The 23,127-nt window shown below is 46.4% G+C and overlaps 1 protein-coding gene across 2 annotated transcripts in view; it reads right to left on the bottom strand.

Annotated features, from left to right (window-relative positions):
* LOC144174831 (uncharacterized) overlaps nucleotides 1-23,127 on the bottom strand; it is a 134,859-nt gene that overhangs the window by 68,752 nt on the left and 42,980 nt on the right. The window contains exon 1 of one of the 2 annotated variants that reach the window (XM_077703750.1): nucleotides 9,583-9,697. The exons of the other annotated variant lie outside the window; for it this stretch is intronic. The gene's annotated coding sequence lies outside the window, so the exon portion shown is untranslated. Of the gene's footprint in view, nucleotides 1-9,582; nucleotides 9,698-23,127 lie in introns of those variants that run through there. 2 annotated transcript variants of the gene reach the window in all.

The following is a 23,127-nucleotide window of genomic DNA, read 5'->3' as shown; positions in this document are numbered from 1 at the left end:
TAGGCTCACCATTTCACCCTGTCCCTTCAGCGGCGTGAAATGTATCGTCAAGAACGGACTACTGTGATCATTGTTCGTAAACCTTTGGTGAACGATCCACTGCATGTAGAACAATTACTGAGCTGGAGAACTAACGAATGCAAAACCACCCACTTCCGCAGTGATTCGTTGTGCTTTCTGAATAATAATATATTTCAGAAACTATTCCAAGGCTCTCTACTCCGTCTCATCAATATGACTCTCCACTGTGACAGCCTGCCAGCTCCATAGGAAGCTTTGTGTAAACATGTGCAGCGAATACGCGGAAACATACCTTAATTTTACGTGGAACCCTTGGCCTGAGAATGACCACTAGGACCCGAACATAGCTCTTTAAAATCATAATAGTTGCTCTCTCTCTCTCTCTCTCTCTCTCTCTCTCTCTCTCTCTCTCTCTCTCTCTCTCTCTCTCTCTCTCTTCTGCGAGCTTGGGAGCAGGCTTCTGTATTCTGAACTGGCAAATTTCAACATAAATTAAGCTCAAAGGGTGTAGCTCCCTAGCTTTTAAATTTATTGATCCAGCGCAATTGAGTGTAAAATACCACCACCATGCGCAGATGTGTCGTGCTTCATTTTTGACCCCTTATGTTGTCAATATAGCTAGCGTACTTCTCGGTCATGTCTTTTATCATCTTGTCACCGTATGTATTTCTTTTTTTTCTGGCTACTATTTGTATTTGTAGTGTGTGTAAATTGATACGCTCTAAGTTGTGAGGGTGGCGTTGCGTTTGCGTGCTTCTTCCCCGTGTGTATTCATCCCTTCGGACTTTTTTGCCATCATTGCACACCGGCTCCGAGGAAGTTCAAACCCACCGAGTTGCTGCTGAAAATTCGGATATGTATACGATTCGGTCTGTTTATCAAGCTATACCCTCTTCGATTACATTGCTCCATGGCAATTTTTTTTGTACAGCCTATAATGACCGAATCGTATGCAGAGTTTTTAGCGGAGTATTCGACAGGGATCAAATGGTGCAAATGTAAAATGACAAATTTCCGATGGCACAAATGTCAGGCGGTGCAGATTTTAGAAGAATACTGGTGCCATGTGCATGCCATCGTTGCAGAGTTGTGAACAAACTTTCGCGCTGAATGCGTGATGCCGTTCTTCGATTTATCAGCGGAAATTGACATGTTGCGGGGTTTGTTCCAGCAACACTACAGCGTGCAGGTTTCTTCGCTGTGTAACCTTAAAGAACTAGCTTTCATGCAAGCTGAGGGTTAGGTCGTTGCCCTCAAAATGCCATCGTTTTTCAGAACATGTAACACGCCGTATTTACGAATTGAATATTTGCAGCTAGGATGAATAAATAGCTCCAAAGATGGGAATAAAAATTATTTGTCAACTACTATGCTTTAATTCGTTAAAAATTCAAGTGCCCTTCCACATTATAAAGAAGGGTGACCATCGAAGCTGGGGAAAGGCAAGCAGTGCGTGAAATGACAGAATAAATAAATAAACAAACGGAGGGACAGACAGACAGACAGACAGACAGACAGACAGACAGACAGACAGACAGACAGACAGACAGACAGACAGACAGACGGGCAGACGTACAGACATACAGACAGACCGAAGGACAGACAAACAGACAGACAGACAGACAGACAGACAGACAGACAGACAGACAGACAGACAGACAGACAGACAGACAGACAGACAGACGGACAGATGGACGGATGGACGGACGGACGGACGCACGCGCGGAATGGAACTTTTATGGACCAAGAGGTGCTGTTGTTAGGGCACAGCCAAGCATGTTTGTTTTCATGGGAAATTGAACATACTTCCTAGCTAATTAGCTGAATTAAACTTGAGTTTTATTCTAGCAGACAAACAAGGGGCTGTCGTCTCCCCCCCCCCCCAACTCCTGCGTCACAGGTCTGTGTAACACACCAACCCAAACCCTTGACCACAGAGGGCAGGAGTCGGGTAGCATCGGATCGGGAGATGCCCACGTAGAAATTTTCGACCTGCACAACACGCATGTAATCGGTGAACGTGGGAAGCAGCATAGAAAGTCAATATTCTGCCGAATTCCAGTTCTGTTCACGACCCGGAACTCTCCCTCATATTGTAATACTGTGTGAACAAAATCTCAAACTTCCTCCTCTCCTATCAGCTCTCCCTACCCCTGAGCTGGGATTGAACCTGGTGGCCAGCGGCCATCTAGACGTCCAGCAACTCCTGGCATCCAGAGTGAAGGCTTTCTGTTCACCTCATGTATTTTGTACTGGGAAACCACTCCCACTTCCGTGGCTTAAACTGGAGTCCATTTGTCTCCCAACTCAACCATCTCATCAAACCCACCCCAAACTAACGCCAAGGCCCCAAAAAAGACGCTACAATACGACTAATTCAAGCACTTTTTATTAGTCACATCACATAATCCACATCTTACATCGCCCGTAAACCCGAAGAATGAGAGAAATTTGGCATACATAATTGAAAAGCTTTAAAAATAGCACTTGCCCTCCCTCCTTAAGCCTCTACTTGTCGTTTTTTTTTTAAATTCGGAACCCACAACGCCTTCCAAGAACTCCTGAAAGCTCAACGCAACAGCCAACTCACCAGACTCCTCCTTACTACTCCCGACCGACACGTCCTTCAGGTCCTCGGTTACCCGACCCCACCTAATGCACAAGCCCTTCAACGCATTCCGTCTTCAATCCAGTCCCACATTAGTGTACCCAAAATTCCGAACAATATGCACCTAGAAGTCAGCCAAGGTAGAAGACTCTCCACTATTAAACATCTTCGATCCCAATTCCATTTTCGCACCGATCCTCGCTACCGCCCTCTACCCCTCACGCCAGGCTCTGGCGGTTGTCAACTCAGAAGGCACACTTCTCACCTTTCTCACAACTCTCTCTACATCAATCACCACTTCTGCAGAAATTTGCATAACCATCGCCGCTACCACTGGCTCCGAATACCTTGCAACTATCGCAGATTCCCGGCAAGCTTGCTGTAACGTTCAACGTGGACGTATCTCACTTCCCGCCTTACGCATACTCGCATCAATCAATTTCCTCATTGAGCACAACATCGTCTGGACCCCTGGCCACTCGTTCCTCAAGGGAAATGAGATGGCTCACGCAGCTGTCTGACCTTCCCACATCAGGCATTTCCTTCAGGGTGAGAACCCACGACCACGCCTCCTCCACCTGCCGCTGTTCCATCCCATTACCATGACATCCTCCTCCACCATTATCGCGACCTTCGCCTCACCTTGCTTCAATCTCAACCTCAACTAACCGAGGAAGCATTCATCTGGCGTCGATTACGAACACCAACTATAACGCCCCTATCCTCCACTCCATTTCTTCTACCCAATACCCCCTCACCTGTCACTCCTGCCCCTGTCTTAATACTACCTAACACATGGCGTGGGCCTGTTAAAACACCCCTTCGCTCACCCCCAATCCCAACCCTTCCCCAGAGCAGTGGGAGGGCCTGCTACCAGCTTTCGTAAGGCTGACCAGACCTTTCTGGTCACCCGCTACAGGGTTGCAGCCAAGGCCCAAGGGTACCTGGACTGAGGCGAACCCACCCCACCAAGTGAAGGCTGAACGACCACTGTCTGCTTTATTAAACGTTTATTCTCTCTCTCTCTGTCTCTCTCCCTCGCTGTCTTCCTTCCTATAAAGCGTTGCCCCTACCCTGCTGCGGGTATGTGCTTCTGTGTGTCTAGGTAAAATTTTGCATGGATGGATGGATGGATGGATGGCGTTACATTGGCGAAAACGTCCCGTACTAAGCTCTGTCCCCTCCGTCATGTAGGGGTAGCGTGGTGGACGAGCGGCTAGCAAAGTTCTGCCTTGGTGTTGTCGACAAAGAGACGAGAGCAACCTTTACTGGTTTACGCCATGGCTAGATATGACCAGCGACGATACAGGATCAACCCCATTTTGGGCGAGCTTACAGCATGGTTCGTATAAAGCCGCGCTCCCGGCGGAAGCCCGCGCCGTCTAAACTCGGCCACTTAAAGATCTGAATGTACACACAAAAGCGGCAACGGTTCCGCTGCCTCCCAGACCTTTGACCCCGACACGAACAAAGTACAGGCACACAAGAACAGTCTCTCCCCGTCTTGGAGAGCCGGCTTACGTTGAGTCGGAGACAGGGGAAGAGGGAGCTCTGCTGGCGGCGTCCGCTCGCTGATGCAATTCCCAACACGATCCCCAGTAGAACAGTTGGTGATTCACCGCCAGTGTGGGCCCGCGCGGCGTACGCACTCCGGCTTGTCGAAACATGTTGCAGGAGGGAACCTTTACCGCAGTACACAGAGCTTTACCACCTTACGCCAAACTTGCAGCACGCGCGCACAGGTTAGCGGCGCGCAGAATAGCAACAATGGATGGTCGGACGGACGGATGGACGGATGGAATGACGGACGGACGGCCGGAAGGATGGATGGATGGATGGGTGGATGGATGGATGGATGGATGGATGGATGGATGGATGGATGGATGGATGGATGGATGGATGGATGGATGGATGGATGGATGGATGGATGGATGGATATGGATCGTCTGTCTGTCTGTCTGTCACTCGCTCACTCATGCTCTTGCTCTCGCACTCTCTAGTTTAGGACGAGCATGGCACCAACTACTTGCTTCACTCTTTCCAGTGCAGACACAAGTACACTTGCAATGGTAGATTCGGAAAGAAGTTTGCGAATGCCGCTAATGCCCCGATACTTTATGGCAATGATCCCCACTTCACTAGCGATAGACTCGAAAATTGGGAACATGCCTATGTCCTTACGCTAAAAGAGCATCGAGGGCGCTCTGGAGGCGTCAGGTAGGAGAACGACACTTTGCAGAACCGATTTCAACGCCAAGTAATAGCTTTTTTTGCGACGCTGACGCAAGCGGGCGTTACAAATTTACGTTGACCTTCAGCTGAATGTAGGTGTCTGCGAGCCGTTTCCTGCCACCACTATGAGGTCTACCCTGCAAACCTGTCGGATTTCTCTTGATCTTTTGTATTGTCTAAAAGTATCCATTAGTTATCATCGTTCAGGCCGTGAATGATCTAAAGGCTATAAATAGCGAGTTTCAATCGGGCTGCGTTAAACTATACCGGGTAGACAGAACGATATCACGCCGTCTACCTGAAGCTTAAAAAAAGATGAAAGCGGAAATGACTAGACATTTATTAGTCCACACAAAAAGCTGCATTTTTTCCTCACAAGTACTGAACTCAGAAAGGGTCCTCTTGGAGTCGTGCTTAGCTTTTGCGAAGCAGCCGGGCCTTTTAAAGAGGCTGTAATCTCTTTCCCTTCTCATTCCGCAGCTGCATTGTAAAGAAACCCGTTTTCCGTTCATAATAAAAGACTTTACATGAACAATTGCGCACCACGTCCTTTATTCATCTGTTCAAAATCAAGGAATTAGCATTGGAATTCTGCGTCCGACTTGTACCTGTACGCCAACCTGTGCCTCACTGCGCGTGCTGGGACTACAAATTTCCGCGTCTGGGTCACCATCCATGTGGCTACTTTCTTCTCGCTAAAAAGTGGGACAGATGCTCCACCTCAACCGACGCGTCTCACAGAAGTCTGGTAGCTCCCTTTCCGAAATGGCCCGTCTACTGGTGCGGCCTGTACTCCAGCCTCGGCTGGTTTACCAGACCCAATTCCAATACCTGACCAGGCGAAGTGGGCCTAACTTGAGGCAATTAGCAGAGCCGCAATGCGTACCACTTCCTGCTTCCATTGGGTAACACCGATACCTGCTCTTCAGGGTGAAGCCAAATTTAACACCTTGGATGAGCTTGTCCATCAGGACAAGTGGGAGTTCATCAGGAAACTGGTGTTCACTTATACATGCGATATAATCTTTATGCTATAAGGCATACTATCGCAAATAAAAAGTTCAAACAATTAGGACAATCTTCTTTTTTTGCGCCACTGCAGCGCCATTGGCCATGCCAATGGCGTTAACACCCTTCCTGTTCATGTGGTTTTGAAGTAGAGGTGTGCATGGGCTCGGGTTTACCCGAAAGCCCGGGCCCGGCCCGGCCCGCGGGCCGGGCTCGGGCCACCCGATTTACTTTTCACCCGGGCCCGGGCCGGACTCGGGCCGAAATGTAAATGCTTCGGACGGGCCGGGCCATCCTGACGGCCCTGGCTGGCCCGGCACAGTAAAGCAATACTTAGGTTTTCTATGATATCACAGAAATTAAATGTTGCTGACGTGGTAAAAGCACGGGTCAGGTTTCTTTCTACATTCCACGGGACTTATCGTTAGGCCCTGAGGCACATGTGGGCGTATGGCAAGCCGGTAAGTGTGAGAGATCTGCAACTGCATGTCTTGGGATGAACTGAGCAACGCATGCGGCTCAGCGACATACCGCCTAGGGAAGTGCAACGAATGACAATTCAGCGTGACTAGTTTCCACCCCTAAGTTCTGGCGAAAACAAATTTTCAAGATGGAACACTTTGAACTGCAAATGCTGCTAGAGAAACCTGCGTGTCCATCTGTTTTCTGTAGCAGTGCCCTATTCAGAGTTGCGTTCCCTTCTCTGAGCCAACAAATGTGAAGCTGTCAAAGACTGAGGTGACAATTAAACTTTATTTTTGCTCTTTGTTTCTGCGGGAAAACATCGTGGCGAGCGTAGCTGGTAGTAGGAGGTGGCCTGTGCCCACGGGCGTCGTGGCCGGCAGAGGGAGACGAAAGGAAAAGCGCAAAAGGGGAGTAGGCGCCAATAGCCACCTAAACAGTAACACTTAATATGATTGAAACTTTATAAATAAGCGATATACAACGTAGTGAAGCGGCAACTATAAAATCCGTATAAATGCACGCGTGTACTTTGCGTCTCGATAAAAAGAAGGGACCGAGTCCGACAGCCCTATATACTCTTGAGAAAAGGAAACGTATACGGACAAAACAACAAAGCAAGTACACACCCTGTTTAAACAAACACGAAGCAGCTGGTCCACTGGCATACAGGTTCCATTTCTGGATAGCAATCGCAAGAATCAGGTTCAAATGACCAAGGTGCCATTCTATTTTTAATTGCTTGTTTTAATTCATCTATGGCACATTATGAAATTCTATACAAAATGCCGGGTGGTTTTGTTCACTTTAGGTGAGCTCCAGCTCTTTGTTTTTACTTTTCAGTGGTTTGGGCCATTTCGGTTTCGGCTACTTTTCTTGAATATTTTACAATATTACCATGAATTTGTCCGTGGTTGGAGGGTTTTTGGTTCAACTTTTTTGGTTGGGCGGTTCGCTCACCTTTATGTCGGTTTCAATTCTTTCCTATGTAGCTGAGCGAAGGACAGCTGCGGTAGGGATATGTGCATGACTGTTACGTTTAATTGGGGTTGTTTTGCCCGTTTAATGTTGCTTTTGCCTGTTATCATTTCCCTTACGATGCGTTTTATCGCATTTAGGTAGTTTTCGCTTCCAAACGTGCCCCAATCAGGCACGGGCCCCTACGGTATTTGGGCTGGAAACACGCAACCGGGCCGGGCCGGGCCCCGGCCATAAGGTTAAGGTCTCGGGGCGGGCCGGGCCGGCCCGTCGGCCTTCTTCGTCGGGTTGGGCCGGGCCTACGGCGATAAGCACCGGGCCCGGGCTGGGCTCGGGCCCAAATTTTCGGCCCATGCACAGGTCTATTATGAAGTCCATGACATCACCCGACGAGGTGACCCGGTGGCTAAGGCGTTGTGCTGCTGAGCCGAAGGAGGCAGGCATGATACCGGCCGAGGTAGCCGCTTTTCTGATGCAGGCGAAAAGCGGAAACGAACAGGTGTCGAGATTTCGGAGCACGTTAAAGATCCACAGGAGTTCAAAATTATTCGGGAACTCTCCACTTCAGAACGCCTCGTAGCCCAGGTGTGGCTTCGGCGAGTTAAATTCCAAAATCTGAATCTGATCTCCGTAACATCTTCATCTTCATTGCCGTGGCAAATCGGCCGTCATTAAACAGGCGCTCCATCTTTCGCTCATATCATCGTAATCATCATCATATGCATGATGCAGGACAAATGACTCTACCATAAGCTTCAATCCTGCTCTGTCCCAATTTATACTATGTATGAGCACTTCTTTCTTTCGTAATCTTCGTCGAGTAATCAGTCGTCTTCTAGAGACCGATAAGGAAGACGCCCATCCCTGAGGAGAAATTTGACTTATCTCCTTTAATTCTAAGCAAACGGCGCCTAAAAGTAGTAGCATCGCTTTCTAAAAGCCGATTCAAATGACCGGTCCAGGTATAGTGAGGACCATTATGTACATTTATGCATTAACAAAACGCGTGCGCATAAATGTGAACCCCAATATCATAGATCCAATATTTTGGTTCATCGACGCCAAACGTTTCCGCGGTTGTGGTTTGTTACAATCGTAGATAATTAGGATCGAGTCATGTGATAATTCGACTTGCACGGGAAGAAATCGCCTACATTGAGCGCTGTGGTTCATAGTTTTCTCTTCCCGTTTTATTTATAGATGACTGCATTTCTTAATAGAGGTTGAAGGGCGTGGCATTGCTGCGTTCCCTCTGTTAGTCCCGCCAAGATCAGCCCAGCTATTTGTAATAAGGTGTGTATCAACAAATGACCTTCGTCAATAAAGATTGCAATGACATCACATCGTAGTTCATTGTTATTTGCTGACTTGGTCAAATATTACATAACGATGGCAAAGCGCATAGGTAGGCAAGAAAAAGAACAGACGATAACTATCGGACACTGGTTTTAAAGGGAAGCTTTATGTCTTCACTGATGCCGTTTTATGCCAAAACGCTCTGCAGGAAAGCCAACTTTTTCAGACGATGATGATGAATGATCGTAGATGAAGTGAAAGAAAGAAAACGCTTCCCGTGGCCGGAATAGAACTTGGGTCCCTCGCGTTATGAAGCAGGCGTCTATCCGATTGCTCCATTCCGACATGGTCCAAGCGAACCCCAAGCAGCAGGTACCGATTCGCGTCGTACACCCCAAACCCAAACGTTAGGCCAACGGAGTGCACACCCGAGAACTGCTATGGGTGCTCTCGAAAAGGGGTGCGTTCCTCAGGAGTAGCCCATACTCGCATTGTGCGATTGGCCAACCAAGGAATCCGTCCCGAGAGAGCTTCGCGTTCAACCATCGTCGTCGTTAGATCGAGCGCTGCACGATTTTAAACACCGGAGGACATTTTGAGGTTGTTTTCAAATGAAGAGGGGCTAGAATAACCAGTGCTTCAGTATTTTTAAAGTTGTGGTGCGGCTGCTAGTGCTGAACTTACATTTGGCAGGAAAAGTAAACTTATATTGATATATCTTAAATTTTTAAGGAGCTTCGAACTTTATTGTTCAGGATTTCTTTTTAAATTGCCATAAAAAACATAGCAGAAGCATGACGATTTCTTTCTTTCATAGAGAAAGTCAGGGCTTCAAGAAAACGAGCGCTGTAAACCAGGACAGGAAATACCAAGAACGACGAGACAGATAGAGCTCGTTTTCTTGAAGCAATATGCACCAACTAGCCAACCAGCAGAGTCCGAACATTCTTAAACTTAAAACTTCTAGAATGGCTCACCTTCAAGTGTGTCGCCGGCAGCTAGCAGTCCTGAAGGCATTTGAAAGTCAAAGGCAGCCCATAACGTTTCTCGCGACCACACCGGGTATGAATGCACAGAGTTGTAGAAGTTTCCAGCGGAAGGGTATCGCCCGTCTCACTCGTGTTTGGAATCCCGGGCATTGCAGCAACATCCTCCCGTCTAGGTAGCAACCAGCACAGAAGAAGCTAGACGGGTTTTATGGAAAGCCGGTCGCGGGTTCTGCAGCAGGTGGGGTCGTCCGACCTTGACTCTTAGCGGCCTTTTCCGCTTTTCAAGATTAGGGAGTAAGAGGAAGCCGCGTTTGGCGCGGATAGCGAGCAGAGATCGGACGATGTGGCTTCCGGAACGGAAGCGCCCGCCGCGTATAGCTCGGAGCTTGGAAGGCATAAGTAATCTTGCTTCTTCTACATTCAACATGCTGTTCTCGCTGAATAATAAACTCGTATCGTGGATCCGTTCTTGGAAGTTATTTGTTTTTCAGGGTCGTTTCTCTTGTGGTGCGCACGCACACACAAAAAAGGAAAACTAATAGTCTTATAAGTACAGCGCGCTTAGGAGCCGCGAGCTTCACAGCACTGGGGGGTTCACTTTAGGAGGCAGTGACTGAGTGAGCAAAAATTAGATGTCGCTATCACGCTGTAATTGGTTAATAAACAAACCCTTGCAGATTTATTAGTGTTCATGTTAGTAGGAGCGGAGAAAAAAGTGCAATTTACGGACGCGAGCTCAGGAGGGATACTTGGCCGAGCTATGGTCGCCTATGCATCACCGCGTCAACCAAAATAAACTCTAAACGTCAGCCTAAAGAACAAGTCCAATCCAGCGGTCGTTGATTTGCTTGAGTTGGCCATGAGGCTTGATTGATAATATTACAACCACTTTCACGTAACATATTTTTCCTAATTTATTCTTAATTTAATCCTAATTCGTCGCAAAAGCAAGTGCCCTCTGTTACTCCGAAACCAAAAACTATTACCGCTTGAGGTAAAATCTTGATTTGTGGGGGATGTTAATACTGGAAATTTCAGTTCGGTCCTGGAATTTTAGGAATAACAAAAAACGTTTAATGCTAACTACATTAACTTTAAATAGTCGATGGGGCATTTTGTGAACTATGCGAGTTATTAGCTAACATCATTTGGTATGTCAGAGCATTTATTATTGACAGAATGTATTTATTAAGCTTCCCTGGTCTTCAAGCTACAACTCTTATTCCATAGCATTAAAAGAAACGCCAGAAAAGAAAAAAATGGCTTTAAGACACTTTAATACACGAGTTATATCGGCTTTTATGCGAGTAATTGGTTTAATATAACCTATTCTGATTCCTATTGTGATTTGTGAGGTACAGGGGGGATCAAAAGAAATGCGAACGGAGCGCACAGCTTCCGACTCATGCTGCACCATCTGTCTGCAGAGTCAGCAAACTGCGCGCATGCGCACCTCTTCGAGAGCGTTTGAGAGTGTGGCCTACACTTATGGGAAATGCTTGATCAAGAAGCGACGTCGGTCGTTTGTTTCGAGGCGCCTTTTCACGCTGCATGACCCCTGAGCAGGATTATCGTTGAAGGGCATCATGCTAGCTGCGATCAGCCTGCTGCGCGCTTGGCTCCAGAATTTAGTAGATAACAGGATGCTCAGTGGTGACAGAGCGTAAAAAGACGCCGCAAAATAAATGAACGGCGTCGCTTCTTTATCAAGCATTTACACTAACGGTGTGCTATGCTCTCAAACGCTCTGACAAAACTCTGCAGCCAGTCGGTGCGGCATGCGTCGGAGGCTGTGTGCCCCATAGAGTTTCATACTAATATATACTAGAGGGAAATCTGTTACTGCTGTCGCGGGCGACCGTGGGCGGCGCCATTGCCGCTAGCGACGTTCCTCGCCCACTTGGCTTAGCTACCCATACGGCTCCTTTTTTGTCTCGAAGCCAAAATCAACAAAAAAGGGTAAAATTTTTTTCTTGTCCATCGTACATGAAGCTTCTCAACAACTGCTGACAAATTAATCTTCTTGGGGGTTCAGTTCTATATAAAAAAAACAAATTTCATGAACCATCTACGGCAATATTGTTGTTCTGTTTGCAGCCAAAGCCAACTTTTCAGCCTGTTCATGAGCCATGACAAGAACAGGTGGAACGTGCCTGCCGGGTACATGACGGAACTCTCGCTGAAGCGCGGCTCCCCTAGACAGTCGCGCCAGATTTTCCTCAAGTATATCCCTTTCAATCACGAATTATTATATTCACTGCACAAAAATTCCATACTTGAAGGTTTAGCAGTGTCAAGTGTCTAGAGGTAAGAAAAAAAAGTTCAGCCTCTCTAGAATACTTATTACGGAAATGGCGTCGCGTCCTCACACGGAGACACCATTACTCAATCCTGCTTTTCCCTATAAAAAAATAATAAATATCCAGAGGCAGTTTACAAACAAGGAGGTGAAATAATTTCTTCACATGAAAGAGGTGTTTTTAGCCTTTATAAATGGTTTACGCCGCAGTAAAGAGAACTTCGGACGGCAATACACCGGAGCTCCCACAAAACTTGGTGGAGTCCATCTTGAAACGATGTTTATGGGTGAGGTTCCTCCATTCCACATCACTTGGTGCTACCTTTCACTTCCGTAGGATTCGAATATCAGCCGCACCGCTCTGCAACATGAACTCTTTTCTTTTTCACGAGGAAAACGACGAAGAAAGTCACGTCTCCATATGGAGACACGGTGACTGAAAGGAATATATTAGTATGAAACTCTATGGTGCGCCCCGTTGTCCCTGTTTCTTTTAATACCCCCCCCCCCCCTACGCCTGTATAACTTATACAACGAATTTATAATTTTTACTCCTATAGTTGTCGCGTTTTTTTTAGAGTTGGTAATCAGGGTTTGACTTGGAATTTTACGACGTCCTTCAACTAACATATTCTTCCTAATTTAATCCTAATTTAATCCTAATTTAATCCTTATTTAAAGGGTCGGGAAAACGTTTCAGGGTTGTAGCGATACAGATGGCTCAAGAAAATAAGTAGCGCATGTATTAAGCATAGAAGGGGGTGGGGTGATTCAACATTGATTAAAATTCATGCTCAAGTCGGAAACCTTTGCTAGTTAGTAGCCGAAAATACTGATGCATTAGTTGCCCGTGGAGTTAAAATGGAGAGCACATAATAGTTATTAACTATGATCCTGACGCATGCAGGGCCTGACCTTGCGTATTACTGAGACGTCGAAAGCAAGCATAGGTAAACTCAGAGGTCCATAAAAATACGCATAATTGTGTTTTTTTTTTTTTGCAGGCAGGCGTATATCATGTTATAGGCTAGAATCGTCGTCCTCACGTACCTGCCCTTGGAATAAAGGAGATTCACAAGAATAAAATACAGCCTTCGTAACCTCTTGTGTGGCAGCAAATGCAGTCGTAACGTCTTGAGTGGCGGCGTACCACCGCAAGTGTTTTCGATAAAGGCACGCAAATTAGGGAGGGGATATGGTGCGGAACACTTTTTTATTTTTTTCCCATAACACATACTGCAGACCAATGTTAGGTGCAAGCAGGTGGAACAAAAAGATAAATAATTAGGAAAATTTTGCCTTGCGTAATTGTTCAACCCTATTATTTTACGCGAAAAAAAATTTGAATGCGTCAGTAGCGGCAAAAAAAAAATGCGGTGAGAGCACCCGGTTTATGGTGTCGAGTACACCTTGTTACCGGGGACACAAATGAACATGGGTCTATCGATGGTTCACCTGTCATGAGTAAAGTAGGAGAATCAAGGCTGCAAAACTATCTCCTAGTTTCAAGGCGTGGTATGTGAGTCAACACAAATTGTTAGGGAGAATCAGTACGGCGGTGTTAGTGAGCCTTAGTGAGCCTCTACGCCATGTCGCAAATGTACTCCGGAGATTTCAAGTCTCTAGATGTAGCAGTTTTCGCTGGGCGTTGATGAGTCAGTCAGTCAGTCAGTCGGGCACTTGATTTTATAGGTATAGATACATTTAACACGTAACAAAGCCGCAAAAAAGTAACATATACTACATATGTTGGTAGTACGGACACAGAAAAATATAGAAAATACGCTAGTGGTTGTTCTGGACTGACCTGTAGAAATATTCCCGCTCTAAACAACGAGCGGAAAGCATTTGTCGGCTACAAAGCGGACTACACAAAGTTTACACAATACTACAAAAGAAATGTGCACTACATGGGCTCAACAACCGTTATGCAAGAGAATTGAAAACAAACAACAAGCGCACAAAGGAATTCGCGTGGTATCGCCACACCCGAAATAGGCGAACAGGGCTCAGTGAAAAAAGATTTGAATCGGCGATGGGCTCTATATTTCCGGGTAGGTGGTTCCCCAAATTTTGGCGTCGTTTCCGCCATTCTCCTTAACCTTATCGTTTCATCGTTCCCAAGGTGTGTGCAAGGGTTAGTGTGAAGGGAACGGAGCAGGCGTAGCTTTAAGTTGCGCGTATACTAACGGCTGTTTCGAACGCGCTACAGAATTGAAAGCAGGACTCCATGTTATCTGTGCGCATTCCTCTTCCTTGTTATATTTTTGCTTGCTTATTTCTTAATTTTAACCGCGTACTTGCAAGCGGGTTTCTGTTGTAACAGCAGACGTTCTCCACAAAGGCATCTCTTGTCCCACTCTTTTTTCAAAGCCCCTCACGCATTCAACTCACGCGGAAGCTGCTGCCACGATAAGTGGGCGCCAATTGGATTTTCTTCAATATTTAGTGCAGTGCACATACATGGCTTTGATATAAACCTTCCTGTTCCCTTTTAACTCAGATATAGTGTTCCTGCTGAAGAGGGTAGGGTAAGCACAGGAAGGAAAGAAAGTTTTTGTTTGTATATAGAACTAAGAATCAGTATTATACAACTTTTTCGGCACCTTTCTTCATCCCGAGCGATTGGGTTGTGGAGTGCTCCTAGGAGCTCCTAGAAGCCTGCTTTCGGGATGCCAGCGAAGCTTGAAGGAAGCAGCAGATTCCCAGGGAACACCGGGGAATCTCTACCAGGAAGGCAAACGGGGCGCAAAGCCTGCTTTTACTTATATGATACAAGAGTAAATGGTTTCCGGGTGCGGAATACTCCCTGGAGAATTGCGCGCGGGTTTGCGTGGTACGATACAGGGAGACTAGCGCCGGCGTTTTATGGCATCAAGACAATAGTTCACGCAATGGATCAGGGTAGAAGCTTGGCCTGTGTACATCGGTTCCCGCCGGCGGCTCGGCTGCGCGCAGAGTTAGTTTTCGCGGATCTTTGTCGGCGATTTTGCTAAGTGAAATATTGAGTCGGCCTTAGTGCTCGTGACGTGTACTCATCTATGGTGTATCATTTAATGTACCTTTCACGACGAAACCGGCTGACACTAATGAGAGCCGGCCGTTGATTCCGTGCAGATCAGAAATTTGTATAGTCGGTTGTGTTTTCGCATTTAGGTCGCGGTGCCCAGGTAACCATGCGGAGGGTTAGAAACCGTGGTTTTGAGGTATACTCTGCACGAGGAGCTCGAATCCTGACGTGTACGGTTCTCCAGATCGCATATAGTCTTTTAAGCACGAAACGTGTTTAAATAAACAAATTTCAAACTTCTGGGCATCGGCTCTTCCACCCGTTCTTCTAAGTTTGCAGTGATGAAAGTAAGAAAATATTTGTCTTTGCATTTCGAGCACTTGTCATGTTCGAAAACGCACAGGAACCAGTACGCTGGAAGACTACGATACCCAAAGGATCGTGTAGGGAGGCTCATGGGGTCAGCTACAAGGACAGCGATGCGGCGCACTTTCTTGCTGCTTTGCCGGGGGCCACGTCACCGAGAAATACACCGCTGCCTCTCGCGCAGTCGCCATCAAAGGCGGCGGTGCCGTCGTCCACATTACTAGAAAGATTTTTTTGTTTGTTTGGCTTAAAGCGGCCATGATGACAAAATACAAGTTGTTTTATTGGAAAGATTTGGTATTTTATCATGCCCTCAACGCTTGTCCTGCAGCAAACGAGGTTTTATTTACTGAGAAATTAAACAATTTAAGCCTAAATGGTAATTCTCTTGCCGCATCGCGTGTTTCGTGACGTCTAAAATGACGTATACAGAGCAGGTTTATAAAACAGAAGTAAGTAAGTTGACAAGGCTGCCGCCCACGGAAGAAGCAGATTTTTTGTTAGCCAGGTTACCATCTGCCTTCATAGATGGCGTAACAATATCGCTGAAGAACCACCGGACGCACACGATTTCTTTTTTGTGACTGCACTTTTAGCTGGCTCATTGTTACGGTTGATAGTAATCGTGTCGTAAAATAATATATTTGACTTGAGAAGAAGGGTCACGTAAGTGGCAGTGTCGATTACGCCAGTTGGCCACAGTCGTGTCAGACAAGCCCAACGAACCCGCTGTGCAGCGTCGTCAGGCATAGTGCTCGCCGCACGGACAAATGTTACTATGTCTACGTGTTCGTTCGTAAATTTTATTATTCGCACCACCATTCTAACCGATATAAACAGAATGTTCACTAAATTTAGGCGCAAATAGATCGTTCCGGAAGCATATAATCCCTGTTCAATTTGGGTTGGATTTCGTCGTCCACAGCTAATCGCAACACCCTGCCCATAATATGTCATAGGCTCAGTGCAGAAAGTCGCCAGTACATCCCATGGCTACTCTATGTTTTCGCCATTATACAGCTTATTTGAGTGAAAATTGCGCTAAAATTGATGTCAGTGTTATCATAACGAGGCAATCATTTCAATAAACCAAACTTGCATTTTGTTTTTATGGCCTCTTTCAATTAATTGCTACAGAGGAACGTTAGCCGGATTAGGGAGGTCTAAACTGCCCGAATGTAGTAAATGATGCCTATAGACTCACCAACACGAGCCATCGCCTTTTTCGGAGTAAAAGCTCTGCAACGCCATGTATCGCAAGGTCATTCATCGCGACGCAATGACCTTGAGCCGCCCGAGCACCAGTGGGGCAGGTGTGACGTGACGTCACGTAATATGCTTCGGAGAGGTGTTGCAGCCACGCTCGCTTGCAGCTTCGCGACTTAGGTACCACGTGACGCGGCGAGGTTTAACTTCTGCTTTGCCGGCGCTTGGTCTCTCAGTCTCACCATAGATTGCGCGCCTTCGCCGGAGTGCTAGTGTGGCAGGTACGCCCTGATTCTCATAAAACACTGGATGCATTAACTTTGCAAAACCAAGCCAAACGTAATTCTTGCTCTTAATATCTAGGTTTAGAGATGTTAAAACCTGAACGTTTCTTTTTGTTGTTGTGTTCCGCCCCGGTCGCTGACTTCCGGCTTCTGTAGCGGCTCCGAAACTCCCATAGCTGCGAGCGCGGGTATGCGCCGGCCTTACGCTCGCATAGACTGCGACGTGTCGTGGCTGACAACGTAACACTATATACAGCAAGGAGAGTGACGTTCAATTTGACGCTGAGCGGTATGTGCATACGCCGGTATGACGTTAAGTCTAACGCCATGATATTAGGTCCAACGTCGTCAGCCGACACCCGCAGCTTGGAGTATGTGTTTCACGTTGCTTGACACTTCGTTAATACAAATATTTGGAGTAAATATGGGCCGAAAAGGGCTATTGTCCAGGGCTCATAATCATAGTAATGGCGATACGAAGGAAGAACGCGAAGAGAAAAAAAGAGCGCAATGATAACGAGAGAACATGGGATTGGTGGCGCCTCCGGGCGGCGCATGGAGGCGCCACTAGGCCAGCCAATCCGTCCACCAATTAGTCAACAATGCACACGCATTCAAAACTTTTTTAGGGCTTAGGTGACCTTTAAGTCTTTTAACAATCATTATCATCCCTATGCGACCAATATTTGTTATAGTTTGCTGAATATGTATTGGAGAACGAGGCATATTCAAATGGATTCCATCAGCCCCCATCCTATCCTGGTAATAAATTGTGAGAAATGCCAATTTCTTCGCCTCTAAATGAAGGCAAATGCTTGAACAGTGAGAAAACAGCAATAAATAAACTGTAAACGCAGCGTATGAGGAACCCTGCCTGCAAGTTGCGAATTAAGGTGAGCAGATCATTATGATAACCAGCATGGCAACTTGATGATTACTTTGGTTTTTTAGCTTCCGCAAAGCTGCTTGTACTCCAACCACTTTCATTAATAACATGCTTATAGACAGACTGTTGTTCAGAGCACTTCATGGCGTAGAGTATTTTTTCACGAGAAGGTCCGTCACAACACCTGACAAGAAAACAACGACTGTATGGTCATTTAAATGCACCATCAGATGATCCCTATTATAATAAAAGCCGCACGCGCTTTCTTGCTTTCATTGCTTGCGGGTATTTTTCACGCATGCAGTGATACAGCTAACCTAACAGCTCTTATCAAGTAAACAGGATCCAACCAAGGCTGCGCATAAAGCTTGCTCGGAATAACCTTCTGCGAGCGCACGCGCGATTTTACAAATGAGAGAGCGAAGGGGAGGGCGAGCGGCTGCAGGAATGGACAACGCATATGTTCGCCTGGGGTCTCGTAATCGAAGCAAACAAGCGCGCCGTACTAAAACGAAACCGGTACCGCACAGATCCATGTAAAGTAATGAAAAAATAAAATATCAGAAGCAGAAGTAAGCCGTGAAAGAGAAAAAGAAACAACTACGAACATTACACGGGACAAACAGCATCGTTATCCTTTCACCGAAGCCATAGCCAAATGATCAACGTCGGCGGTTTTCGTTCTGAAGTTCACGAGCGCGTTCTCCGAAGACGGTACGCTCGGAAGTACGGCGAAGACGCACCCACACGGGACGTTCCTAAGCGCGCTATAGCTCCACGGTATTGGGGACAGAGTCGACCTCGGAGCACGTTCTCTCGCCGAGGGACGGTTCTCTTTATTCGGTGCCGACGAAGTGCACGCAGTTCGGTGCTGTGTCGTCATTTATTTCGCTTCGCTGGACCGTTTTTATTCGGCGATTGAATCTCGCGCTCGGACGGTCTTAGTACATGTAAAAGCTGTCCTGTTCTCTGCAATAGTAATGATGGCTGTTTTTATCCCCCGTGGCCTGTAAGGAATGTCGAGCAATAGCGGGAGCAGGCGGTGTTCTATGGCGCGCATTTGGTACAGTCGGCATACACTTGCCAGAAAAGGGATGTTCTTTGCGGTTCGGTACAAGCACGAGCTTAATGTACGCGAAACTGGTCTATTTTGATCGTTTTTGTGAATAACGGCGTCATTAACCAAGCGTACGTCTTTGACAGTGCTCCGGGCATAATTTACAAGCAACGGCGATTGTGCAGCCGGTGTTGGCTGTCGTATTTTGTCGAGAATGCATTTTGGGGTTCCCACAACATGATCTGTGGGCGTCGATTCTCTTGTTCAAGCACCCATGCGAGTATAAAGGCTACTATTTCGGTAATAAATGCGATCCTAATTTTGTGATCTTACCCCGCCCTGAATGCGCTAAGGTCCGGGCAACCACTATTGTGAAAAATTTCCGACTTCTTTTTTTTTTCTAGCGCAGCTGTCGATGGCTAGGGCCAACCGCCTGTATGTATTCAATAAGAGAACCCTCCGAAACCTAGAGTGCACATACGCAAAAAATATATATAGATTTCGATGTGCGCCAATTGAGCCACAATGTGAAAGATAACACACACGGAGAGGATCGCGCTTTGGTGAGGAATGGCGCAGCGTGATCGACGCTACGGTAAGAGAACGAGAGCGCGCTCGTGCCGCCTAATGTAACCGTCGGTGTAGGGAAAATCCGGCCCGGGGAGAAAACCGAGGCCGCGACGCATACCCCAAGCCTCAACGTCGCGCTCATGCGGCGCACGGCAGGAAGAGGGGGCCCGCGACGCAAGAGGCGGCGTCTGGATGGTGATGACGCGGCGGCCAGAAAGAATTACTCTAAAATGAGACGGAAATGTAGTCGTACTATTGTACCATCCTGTCACCAATACAGACTCTCTGGCCAAACACCTTCACACAGTTGAATAACCGAATGATTTTTTTAGGCCGAATGGTCATGTAATCTCACGGACGTATTGTTCACAGAGCGATTTTATGTACCTCGCCTTCACCACAAACCACGCAGCATGAAAATAAACCAACGATCCCGTGTTTTACAGAAGCTGGTTGTACTTACCCCATTTGCAGGATTCTAACGGGCCCCGGTTATAAAGGGCAGGTAAGTTTACGTAGAAATATTAAAAAAAAAAACAATTTAACGCGGATTTTACCGTGCCGATGTAAGAGACCTGACACTATGTACCTGGCGGACCACACTTTATGACGCACGCCACTGTAACAGCTAAGATCACTCGTGAATTCAATTTTGCTTCTCCAGATCCTGGTGGATTTCATCGATGTGCTAGTTGGAGCTGGAGAAATATGTGCAAAAGCTGGCTAAGGTATCGCCAATGCGGAATGAGGAGGAAACAGCTTCTATTGTCAAATGGAGTGCGTTAAGCGCCCGATGGGGTGGCTTCCTCTTCGCGGGTTCCGTATGCTTCCAGGGCCGCCTGGCCCACATGTGGATCAGTCGAAGCTGGTCTGCCAGGGAGAAGCTGGATAGCAAGATCTCCCATCGCTCGTCAAGGGTGAGGATAGTAGGGCGATTACTTATATTTACTCACGTTATGCAAACGGACTGCTTTAGAATAAATTGATTTGTATTTTGGCAGGACTTTACGTTCGTGGCAATTGTGCTAGCCGTTTCGAAGCCGATGTCGCTTTTGGGCCTCCTCATGTTTCTTATGCCTTGTGACGAAATGGCGCAATAAAAACAAAGGTAACGCGCGCACATACTTGGAGGCTAGTTTCCGCAAATAAGGGTGCGTGTTATAATCGTGAAATGCGCTGCATGCTGGTAATGATATAGATATTTATTCGTAAAATGAAAGAAATATTTCCACGTGCCCGCAATTTAGGGCTCCATAGGTGACAGCCCCCGCCCCACACCAATTACGACTGCTCTTTCGCTTACATGGCCTTTGACAAACAAACAAACAAACAAACAAACAAACAAACAAACAACCAAACAAACAAACAAACAAACAACAAACAAAACAAACCGACAGACAGATAGACAAACATAAAAACAAACAAACAAACAAGCAAACAATCAAACAAGCAAACAAACAACAAACAAAACAAACCGACAGACAGACAGACAGATAGACAAACATAAAATCAAACAAACAAACAAGCAAACAAGCAAACAAGCAAACAAACAAACAAACAAACAAACAGACAAACAGACAGACAGACAGACAGACAGACAGACAGACAGACAGACAGACAGACAGACAGACAGACAGACAGACAGACAGACAGATAAACAAACGTAAAAACAAACAAACAAACAAGCAAACATGCAAACCAACAAACAAACAAAATCCCACCCAGAAGCACTTAAATACAGATTATTTAACACTCCTTTGGCTGAAAAAGCTTAATTATGTAAGAGCAGGTCATTGCAGGCACTGAACTGTGCCTGAAAACACTGCAAAATCTGCCACTTTGCGACGTTTCCATCTCTACCACAGCTTCGTTCTCATACAGAGTAGCGGCCCGCTAACTTCCGAGCGACTTCATGAAAACAAAATTGTTTGCTGGCCTTCTTACTCATAATTGGCGGAAATATTGTATGCGATTCATATCCTCTATTGTATATTATATTTTTATATAGGCTTTTCGGCGTCACCGCTTTTACTTAAAACCGCTGTTTAGCCCTCGCTGTAAAAGAATTTTTGTCAGAACAAACCGCGAGAACATGAACTATTAGAGAACAGGCCTCTTCATACTACTAAAATTGGCTGCATGGCTTGTACATTCCCACAGTGTTCAGCGCAAAGTAAATAATGCGCATATTTGAGGCACAACACACGTATGTTTGTGTTGTGTCTCGGTTATATGTATTCATATAACCGAGAGTAGCGGTGTTGTTTTAATAAAAATGGACGTTGGGTGGATTATTGCGAAGAAATAACACTGTATGGTTTCAAAAGGCGCGGAATACCGCCGGGATAGAAGCAAAACAAAAGCGATAGATGTCGGCTCGCCCTGATCCCAGTGCGAAAGAACGCAAATATAAAGAAAATGACGCTGGCTGGCACTATCAGCTCGTGTGGCGCCACTGCGTTCGCAGGACTTAAACCGCGCAGATCCGGATAAGGGTACACGATGTGTGGGCAACTGTGTAATTGGGAAAAAAGAAAATCAACCTACTTCCTCAGGCTTCCGCTACACGGAAAAGCTACGGCGTGATTTTACTTTACATTTCCGTGCTTCATCATTGACGTCATCCCGGTCAGATCATGAAGACTTGGCTTATCAGATGAGGCTGACGATGCCTTACAAAAGGTGGCTTTACACGATTGATTAATTATACGGTCGCCATCCTCTGAACAACTCTCGGAAGAATCTCGTCAATTTTTTTTTATTCTAGAAATGCCTGTTTTCGAACTAAGTACACCTCTTCAGAGTGCGTGGTTGATCGAAAGTATTCGGAGCTTCGTAAGTGACGCGGTGTGGTGCAGAATACTTTATGGACTTGTCGCCATCTACTCTCTCGCTGTGGACCCGGCCGGTATTATTTTGAGAAAAAAGAGAATCGCCCTTCGGAATGTATGGTGACAGTGCGAGATGCATTCGCGTACGAACACAATGATTTTCTTGGCAGAGTCGGCAGAGTGGATGAGGTAAAGGCGAGGGTAAATTTGAGTGCGCTCTAGGAAACCCGTGAAAGTTACAACGACCTATATACACATGAAACGGGGAAAGCAGCGTCTGCGTAACAGCTAAAGTACTCCTATAAGGCGATGTACTCTCTGCGAAGCAAGAAAAAGCCAGTAACTCGAGAACGACGAGAAAGTTGGCGTCTGAACACACTTTTCAGATGTCGCCGCCCTGTTTCCAATTTTTTTTTTATGAAAGCAAGAAAGGGCCGACTAATTCGATTGATATTTTTTGTTCCGCGGAAAGAAAGGCGCATCCATGTGCTCTTTACGTTGTGTCAACAAATGGCCGGGGAAAAGGCTCTTTGCGCGATATTGTGTTGCAAACTTCAGAGATAGCCCCGGCTGCGAAGACTCGAATGCGTTTCGTGTATATTTGGTAAGATGTTCGTAAAAAGAATGTTTGCACGCCTGGTTTGCGGTTTCTCAGAAGCACCGCGCAGGCGGAGAGGGTAAAAGAAGAAGCGGCACAAAATGTCGATGATTTAGCTCATTTTTAGGTTACACTACTCCACTCCATTTGAACGCACACACAATTTACCAAGCTTAGCCCACAACGGTATAACGATGCGCGTTTTCGTCCCCAGGGGGCAACTACTGCGGAACTCTAGCCATCAGGGTTGCTATTCGGTTGGTCCTAGGTATATTCTGTAGTTTCATGCTAGCCAGTCGCATGTGGGGCTCCGCAAAACCTGACTTGCAATTTTACAACCAGGCCTAGTCGTCTTTTACGGATTAGCCACCTTGTTACGTTTATTTTCTGCGTTCTTGTTGCGCTAAAAGGGTATGCATAAAAGCT

The sequence above is a fragment of the Haemaphysalis longicornis genome, unplaced genomic scaffold (assembly GCF_048455015.1).
Source record: "Haemaphysalis longicornis isolate Haplotype H1 unplaced genomic scaffold, Haemaphysalis longicornis Haplotype H1 scaffold_3, whole genome shotgun sequence".
NCBI classification, from domain to species: Eukaryota; Metazoa; Arthropoda; class Arachnida; order Ixodida; family Ixodidae; genus Haemaphysalis; species Haemaphysalis longicornis.
This window is presented reverse-complemented; position numbering and strand designations above follow the sequence as displayed.